General features: G+C 38.1%; 1 long non-coding RNA gene across 1 annotated transcript; it reads left to right on the plus strand.

Annotated features, from left to right (window-relative positions):
• Positions 1-1,145: 1,145 nt before the first annotated feature.
• On the plus strand, positions 1,146-9,302 carry LOC118469635 (uncharacterized). The gene is made up of 2 exons (XR_004846568.2): positions 1,146-1,374; positions 8,289-9,302. It is a non-coding gene; the product is annotated as an uncharacterized LOC118469635 (long non-coding RNA).
• The last annotated feature ends 665 nt before the right edge of the window (positions 9,303-9,967 follow it).

Genomic DNA, 9,967 nt, shown 5'->3' on the forward strand with positions numbered 1-9,967 from the left:
GCAGGTTTAGATGTGATTCAACTAAGTTACCTGCTTCTCCAGTTCATTTTAATGTAGTTAAACCATTTTGCTAGGGATTTTTTTCCCTTTTTTTTTTTTTTTTTTTTTTTTGCAAATGTGTTTATCTCATTTTGAAATGAAACACATCATCAAACCAATCCGCTCACGAATACAGATACTAGTTTGACATGATACGAGGTCATGAAATTGTGAGAACTGCTTTTATTCCAAAAGCTGCCTCAAGTAACAAATTAAGTCACTTTCAAATGACTTCTAATTACTGACTCAAATTTTTAAAAAGGCTGTTTTAGATGCCAATGCAATGATTTCTTTTTTTTTTTTTTTTTAATGAAATCAAGTCTGTTACAATTTATATCATAATCTGAAATTATTGACATTTACTAGTATGGCGTAGAGTTCAGAGTGACCAAAAGGAAAGTCCCGAAAATTGCACAAGATGGAATATTTCAGCCGCCTACACACTTCAGAATACATGAAACACTCATATCACACACTGTCAGGGTGTCTCGCTAAATGTGTTTGGTCATAAAAATGTCATTTTCTAGGAGTGAAGTAGGATAAAAAGACAACAGCCGGGAGTGTTTCGCTGGTCTTAGTCTCTGCAATTATGATGATCCAGGTCTATATGAATGCTCAAAAATAAAAGAACAGATTTATGACAATTATTAGTCTTCAAATTCATTTACATAATTTATGATACAAAGACAGACAGTATGGTAATTAGATGACATATGAATAATACTGATCTGTCGGTGTCTGTTACTGATTTGATAGGACATGCTCAAAAAAGTGATTTTATGCTATTGAAATCTCTTTGTTATTTTATTTATACAGGTAGGAATTGTCAATATATATACTTACACATGTACAACTAAATGTTTTGAGCAAATATGTCATACATCTGGTTAAAGTTAGGATAAATAATCACCCGATATTCTTATTCCCCCCTTTTAAATCTCTTAAAGTCAAAGCAACATCAGGACCAGTGTCTAAAGTTTTGTATCCTGATCATAGTATGAATTAAAAGAAAATATAGGACAAATTACATTCAAATAATATATAAAACCAAACTAAAACTCAGCACTGGGAGAGTTTTTGTGCAGCAGTCGGATTTTACTGGAGGACGGTCGCAGTAACTCCACACTCTGGGGATCCAGTTGGACGACACAGGCTGTGCCACAGGCTCTGTGGGCCGCCTGAGAAAGGAAATTAATTCCTCTTTGAGAGAAAATTACTTTAACAGATAGCATGGCGGAGGCAGGCTGTAACTTTGCCGCCGTTGCTCGCCCCCCCAGTCCCTCCAAAGCCTCCGAAGGCAGCAGAGGCAGCGCAGCAGAAGAAAAGGCACCTTAGGTGAGTGAGTGTCAAACTCTTCTACTGTTTATCTTACAAATTAAGGCTATTAGCAGGTTAGCCGGGGCTATATATTTGCTCTGGGCCTTGAGCAGGTATTAATACACACGTGTTTCCAATCCTGTGGCTGGTCTCGCAGCACAGATGGCCTGTGGCGTGGGTGTTTTCAGTCAGTCCTAGTCTTTGCCCCATGTGGGCTATATGAGGCAAAATCTCCCAGAGTGTGAATAAGTGTGAGTGTATTTGTGTGTGCAGCAGGGACACTCATGTATTGGACTTCTATTGTGAAAATATGAGTTATCACCCAGTCATGTTGTCCACTTCAGCATCAATTAAATGTTATTTTCATTACACATTTTACTTATTTAATTTGTGATTTTTTCCATTTTCTCGTATCCTCAAATGTGTCCCTTAATACTGAATACATGTGGTGCCTTTAAGAGCTGCTAACCCCAAAATAAATGTCATTAGTTCAGATTCAATGAAGAGTTTTAGTGTCCCGTGATGGTGTAAATTCAACTTCCCATCTGAATTGAGCAAAATCCAATTGGAAACTTCTTATTTGGAAGTGAAAAACTCTCAGATACTGTGGCATAAATCATCAGTGACATAAATCTCAATCTACTTATGCTGGCCTCCAAAAGCACATATTTGTCAGACGTTTTATGTGATGACTTATGCAATGAAACGGGGAGTAAAAAAGAGGTGAAGGTGCAACATATATAAAAATTGTAAAAGGAGAGACTGCTGAGAGGTTGTGTTTGGGATGATCTTGATGCCGTTGCAGGCCAGGGAGGTCGTGGCGGCGCGTTTTCTCCACAGTAGACAGAAACTGAAGGTAGACCTGCTGCTCAACCTGTGGCTGTCAGTCACACAGGCAGGAAGGATTACAGCAAACGCAGCTCAGTGCTGCTGTCGCCAAAACAAACACGCTACTGCCACTTTAGTCTTTTTCTCAAATTAATCTAAGAGTAACCGGATCATTTGTTGCATGTTGAATAAGCAAACCTCACCTCTGGATAAAGTTTGTCTTATTGCAGAAATGTAACACTGAACAACAGTGACAGGCTGTGCCTTTCACCAAAAGATAATACAATAGAAAAGCACTGAAGCCTCTGCTTTAATGCATCCTCAAAAGCTCCCACAACATGAAAACAGTTTAATTTAAATCCCCATATTTAGCACATATAAGCCATTTAGGCATTTAATAAATGGTGTAAAACATTATAATTAATGTGAGCTGATTTATTGATATATTTGTCAACAGATATACAAGTAGTACAAACAGATCAAGAATGGTAATATAGTAAATTGTGATAATATAAAAATATGTCTTGAGAAGCTGTATGTTAATTACCATTTTTAAATGTCCTTATAACCACATAAAACTACATTACAGTGTGTTGTTAATTATTTATGTGGATATATGGATTTTAAATATAATAAAACTGGGGTTAAAATAAAGGGTGATTAAAAAAAGTTATTTAATATTTTTGCTCATATTTTATTTAAAACAAGCATTACTGAAAGTGAGAGTTGAAGCTTTTTTTTTCATATAAACCTAATAGCTGCATCGGCACACCATCGTAAGATTTTCAATCTTGAATAGATGGTCTGATAAAACTGAATCCTGTTTTTGTTGCCACTCGCTTTGCTAAATTTACCAGCCCCGGATGTGTAATATGCTTGACTGCAGAAAAGCTTTGATGTCGCTCTCAGTGTATAATATGAGCATTTAAAAAGACCCAGTGTGTGTGTAATCATTATTAAATATTTTCCTCTTGATTTAGTCAGTCTCCTGCTAATATGGAAACATTTCAGAGCGTATAACACTCAGTAAACCTCTCTTGATACATAAAGCGTGCAGCCAAGTACACTGAGATTAGAATTAATGTGTTTTGTAGCAGCAGTAAACCTCACATATCCTAAGGAGGACATAATCGCATCCCTTGTAAATAAACCTGCAGGATTTTGGCTCCTCAAAACTTCAAGAGCACAGATTTCTTTTGTTGGTTTTTAGTTCTTTTCTGATTTTGAAGAACCCCAATTCTACTCCTTTAAACTGGTGGCTGGTATGAAGGTTAGATTTGTAAGAGGACTGAAAAACTTTTTTAGATGTGCAGCAGTAAAAGTGAAAAGTCGACCATTAATTAAAACAAACTTTTTAGAACTGAGATTCCTTATAATTTGACAATGCTGTATTATGTGAGCGTCCCTCAGCTTCGGGGTTAAATCACATATTTCCTTGGTCTGATCCTGCGACTAATGACAGAGCAGGGACAGTGACAGTGTTGGAGCGTAGAGATGAACATCTGCGGGTGGCGTGGAAACTGTCATCGCCGCTCATTTCCTTTCAAACTTCAGCCGCAGATTTACAGCAGTTGTCAGGAAAATTGTCCGTACGGAGGACGCCTGTGATACGCGATGAAGAGAGAGAAACAGTAAATGTTGTCTCCATTTACAGCTCGATTACGTGAAGAGAACAGCAGCCTTCTCAGGGAGTGACAGCAAGACAGCATAAAGGAAAAAAGTGTGACAGCTTTGAAAGCATTTGTCATTTTTAATCCGACTCCCTTTGGCTTGAGGAGGACAAAATCATTTGGGTATTTGCTCTTCAGCGATTTGTATGAGGTTCAGTGAAGTTCTCTTTACACGAGGATGGAAAATTGTTAAACCTCTGAGAAAGAAAGTTTGGATCTCATTTTTAAATATAGTTAAACACCAACATTTTCAAAGGGTTGCGTCAAAAATGTTTATTAATCTTGAGTTTTTTTAAATCACACTTTGCTTCAGTGAGTTGTTTTAGAGTTGTAATTTTAAGTTTAAAGAGTTTGTATTTTCATTTCTTGTATCTCTGCTGTAATGGGAAACTTTTTTCCCTACATTTTCCCCAATCAATTTTTTCACTTTGTTACATTTTCACCTAAGTAAAAGTATCACCAGGCAGCACTGACAAAACAAATGCAGTTGACCTGATATGATAATTTAAAAAAAAAAAAAAAAAAAATTCTCTTTTAAAAGTGCCATTTGTTAGATGTAGCAGCCCTGATGTAACACCGATGATATATTTATGAAGGAAAATGTGTCTTTAGAGTCTGTTTTGCTGCTCTGATGGCATCATCTAAAACACTTGCAGCTCTTAGGTGGCCACTTTCTGTGTCTGTAATGGCCGTGGACAGCCGGGATGAGATCATCATCTATAATGGGGGGCGGTTGGAGCAGCCTGGTGCGATGGTTCCCCTCCGCCTCCAGCTTGAAGGCATTGGAGCCTGAGCAGACGTGTGTGATGCTGTGCAGGGCCCCGCACCGAGTCAGACCACACCTCAAACAGCCCGGGGTCGCCGCACTTAAACCTCCATTTAGATCTGGACCCGGTACAACCGCCAAAACCAAAAGCGGCACCGACTTCAGCCAGCCGCAGTGCTAAGCTCGTTTCCTCCCAGACTAAATTTGTAAACGCCCTCCTTCATTTCGCCCCCTTCACACTCCTCACCATCCTCAAGCGAGGGGGAATTGGTGCCAGGCGGGGAACAACTCCAGACTTCTCAATTTGTGAACCGGCCCATTAGTGATTTTTATTTGTTCGATTGGATTGCCTGCCCACCCACCACCCGACCAAAACCACCCTGCACACTAAACTTCCTGCTCCACACTATAGCACATAATGCTGCCGGCTCGGTCCAGTCGCTGTGGAAGAACTCTGGCCATATTGCATCACTCCATCGTCCCTCTGATGGTCCGGCTTCAACATGCTGTTCCAATAAGGCAAATCATTCAGAAGAGTGAAGTCAACCTTTTATGATTTAACGGCTTCCTTCTCTCTTTTGGTTCCTGGGGGTTTCTGGAAGATTCCCAGAGAATTTGTTCCATTGAGCTGCTATATGGGGGGACTGGCCTGTTTTCTGACTAATGTTAAGTCAGTGTGTCGTGGCTGGTGAATCTCATTAACACTTAATTCAGACTCTGTGCCATCAGTTTGATTTCTGCTAGTCATCATCATACAGCTCTGGTGGGCCGGTGATAGAGCTTCGTTTGCAAGTCCGTCTTTCAAAACGTACATTTATATAGGACTCATTTGCAACAGCATCACAGGAAACATTTATAAAGTCACAAATATATTGATTTTGAACTAATCAGAATGATCAATGCATTTAGTTTGTTTTGTAGTGCAATATCCACTCACATATCGTCATTCTGCTTTTATTTTAGGCACTTGGTTAAGATTAGGGAAGGACTGGACTGGTTTAATACAGAAAAGGTCCACAGTGACTTGAGAGACAATGTGTTTATTTACATTTAACTGAAGACAGTTTTCCTAACTTTAATCAGTGCATTTCTTGCCTAAACACAACCACAGACGGATGTGATCACTCGGGATGTGAACTCTCTGCTGTCACACACCCACTACGCATTTCGCAGTTTCTAGATTTGACTAACCAGTCTCAGGAAAAGACCACATCACAAGAAAAGTTTAAAACTTGATTAATTCGTATAAATATACTGTAATTAAAGGCAAACTATCTAGGCCTGTAGCAATAATGGATAAACCTTTGGTGGCATCCCCCATAGATTTCCTGAACAGCGGATTTGAAGCTCAGTGTGGAGTGTGATTGGTGCTGAGGCAGATCTCTCAGTCAGTGACTTTTCTATGCATAACTTTAAGCCTTAATACAATTTAAACAGGTGAGTTATAAAAAGAGTTATTCTCCATACAGTTGTTATGAACGAACAAAGCAGCTAAAGAGACCAAAACCATTTTCTGAACCGGTCTGTAAATGTGTTTTTTCTGCTATAAAGTACAGCATTTTGACATGAGAAAATCGGGTCAATGAGTATTTTGGATCCAGCCTCAAGTGGCCATTAGAGGAACTGCAGTTTTTGGCTCTTTACACAGGGAGTTTGTTTTTTAGCCCCAGAGGTTGCTATTTGAGCTGACGCTGATCTGTACTCAGAGACACATAGGAATGAAGTTAGCAGTGTTTTCTGCATGTAGAATACATGGACTACAGAGTAAACCCACGCTTAGACACACCTCCACCCCCCACACACACCTAAAACCACCCCTAGTACAAGTTAGTGTGAAGGTGATGATGCAGAGCTACTGTACTAATATCTACACTCTGTACACTCAGTATCCACAACTGAACCTCTCCCTGTAACTCCATGTGATTATTAAATGTAGCAAATCAATAGCTTAAAATAAAACATTGCTTCTAAACATAATCCAATATTTTTCACCACAACATAATTGTTAGGATGTTATATCTTTGGTTTAGATGGACTTTATCATAACAGATCTGTCAACAATCAATCACATCTCATGCCAGCTGATAATTCCCATAGAGCATAGCCAGAAGGGCTGTCATGTGGACAAGACTTTTGGTGAACTCTCCTGTTTATTTTTAGGGTGCCCAGACTTTTGCACATACCACAGTTACTCTATGATGATTTTTTAGGTTTGACAAAGTAACTGTATGCATTTGAAGAAGTGCAATTTTTCTAAGTCTGTCTGCTGCAGGGGTTCTATTTACTTTTTTCCCTTGAAAATTCATCAGAATCTGTACATTTTTTTGCATGCAGCTGTGTATAGAAGGTCGCTGTCAGGGATTCATTTAGCTGATATTTCCCAGGTGCTTTCATTCCTGCCTGATTAAACCTCTTTTTGGGCTGTTACTGACTGACACTTCCGTCACTCTCCTGTTAGCTTTGTTGCACCTGTTGAAGCAGGACAAACTACAACCTTATCATTCTCATAACTTTGCACGTTTCAGTCCGACCAGATGTCCAATCAGCCGCAGTAACTGAAAACACCTGTATGGCTCTGAGAGTAGTTAGTTTTATTTAGTTTATTCATTTATGAATTTTTCAATTCATTTGTCAATGACAGACTAAGCTTTTACTATTACTAGCATTAATAGTTATTTAATACTAATTACATCTAATAATTTTATAGTGTTTAATTTTATCCTCAAATATTTTATTAGTGAGTAATTAGTGCAAATCAAGTACAACTGTATACTACTACCACAAGCACCACTAATAGTAATCATTTTACTAATAAAACTTTAAGAATAAAGTGAATTTCCTAGAGTGACGACAATATGTAGAAAAACAAAAAGCCACCAAAAAGTAAAGTAAAAATGATTTCATAAATTAATATGTTCAGACAGAAGCAAACTACACAGGATGGGATTCACGAGGACAGATAAAGATGCTGAAAAAACATTGTATTATTTAATTTTAAAAGATTTTCCCATCAAAGCGAACTCTGCAACAGAAATGAGACTTTGATTTGTAGCAGTAGTTAAACTAAAGTTAGCTAAGAGAGCTTATTCGAGAAAAAAATTAGAATAAAGCGTTCTTTTTTTCAATTAATCATAATTAATGTTAACATTTAGCTTGGTAGCTGACATGTTGCTTCTTGCATGTCTCTTCCTTTGTTGTCTGTCCTTTTTTCTCACTGCTGTAAACAACAGCATTGTACCAATTGATTGCTAGTTAACCAGAGTTCGGTTAGTTTGTTTATTGTGAAGGTGCTTTTTGCTGACTGTCTGGGAAAAAATGTTATGTCACTGTGATATTACTGCCACACCGTCCTGGTGGTCTACATGCTGTTTCATATGTCTTTTCACCACAACAAAGACAGATTTGAAGCTTTTTTAAAGCTAAATTGGCCAATTTTGAAAATTTCATGAGTATTTGCAAAATCTTCAAGTAGTTTCAGTCTAGAAATACTGACAAAATATTCCTTTTCTTAACCTGATGAAACTAAAATCTTGTTTGCCGTAAAAGGCCTTTCAGAAATTCAGCTGATTAGCCTAAAAATGAAATGTAGATCGCATTGTTAACATCTTCCAGTCATTTCATACACAGTTGTATATGGTTCTAATATTGTTATTTTGTGTTTTTTGAAGTTGCAGCAGATGCAGTGAGTCTTCACAGTGATCCATCTTTCTTAATGCCGAATCTCCCTGTGACCTGAGGACCTAAAGGTGCTGCAGCCTTCATGGCTCCGAGGTCACAGGAGGTGCAGTGTGCAGCAGGAGAACAGTGACCTCCACTGGTAGGTCACGATATTAGTCTGTGATTGGAGGAATGGGGATGTATATACAAGCCTGCAAGTGCCCGAGGTGTCGTGTGAGTTCCTGTTTTAAAAAAGTGGATGGAAGTCTCATTTATCAGTGCTGTATGTGGAGGCAAAAACCTGCTTATTTCTTAAATTGAGTTAATGACACACGATGCTTATGAACCAAACAAATGAAAACCAGTAGTAATAGAAAGACACAGTATTACAATTTTTCTCTGCTTTAAGATGAACATGCCTTCACTTCCTTCATTTAGCTTTGAATTTTTCACAATGAAGTGACTGTAGAGAATATTATGTACCCAAAGGTTTGAGAAAAGATGCCAATACATAGAAGATGAGGTTTTTAGCAGGCCAATGTTCTCTACAACCACAGATAGATTTAACATCCAATGGTCCAAAATAATTTCATCACACCCCATAGAGTTTAAATGAGCGAACAAAATAAAAGGCAAAATAAGCATGCTTCGAGTTTCTTTGAAATGTGAATGTGCAAATAAATTTAGATTTGGTGTTATTTTTGTGTTTTTCAGTCCATTGTTCTTTTTTTTGTCATGTTTGGCTCTGATGTTATTTTATTAGGATGGCTATTGTGACAATTTTGTTTGATCTATGTAATGTAAGTCCATCTTTCATGTACTGTTTATAACCTGTAACAAATGCCTTTAACTGATTTTCTGTGGGAAAAAAATGCAAAGGATATGCCTTGCCTCAGTATATCTTCTGCTCCCCTACAGCACCTATAGTGTGCAACTGTGGCCAAAAAAAGCTCAAAAATGGAGTCTACTTACGTCAACAAGCAACTGACTCCTACCATAATACAGACTCCAACACAAACCCTCAACCTGTCTCTTATCTCCTCATTTCACTTTACATGATGCTGGCCATGTTCAGTCTTGTGTTTGTCAGTGCCCAGGATCATTCATAGTACCTGTGAAGCTCGAGCACCGTTGACTGTTGGGACATCTTGGCAGTGGCTGACTCCTTCTAACTCAGAGGCCAGTGCTAAAATGAGGAAAGTGGTGGTGCCTGAGTGGAGCTTAAATGGTCGTGCAAACGTCTCTGCACCCTGCACTGTCCTATGACAGCATCCACCGGTCACTTATAGCAGCCACACTCTTAATTATGCATACATTTATGTCTTAATACAATTTAACTGGGTGAGTTATAGAAAAATGTCCTCCTGGATAGTAATCCTAAGCAGAGAAAGTACCTGTAGAGACTAGAAATATTTTTTGTAACAAGCTGTAAACATGTTTGTTTCTGCTGTAAAGTTATACGTTTTACCATGGGGGTCTAGGGGGATTAACTCACTTTGAAGCCAGCCTCATGTGGACATTTGCGGAACTGCAGGACATTCAAGTAGGTACACAACACTATTAAGCAGTGTATTATTATTGTGTTGCTAATATATATGTGGTATTTTTGCTGTAATAGATTGAAATGGAGCTCGTAATTTCTATTATTTATATATCTTTATCCAAGATAATAAAAAATAATTGTCAGATA

Source organism: Amphiprion ocellaris, chromosome 9 (genome assembly GCF_022539595.1).
Source record: "Amphiprion ocellaris isolate individual 3 ecotype Okinawa chromosome 9, ASM2253959v1, whole genome shotgun sequence".
Classification (NCBI taxonomy): Eukaryota; Metazoa; Chordata; class Actinopteri; family Pomacentridae; genus Amphiprion; species Amphiprion ocellaris.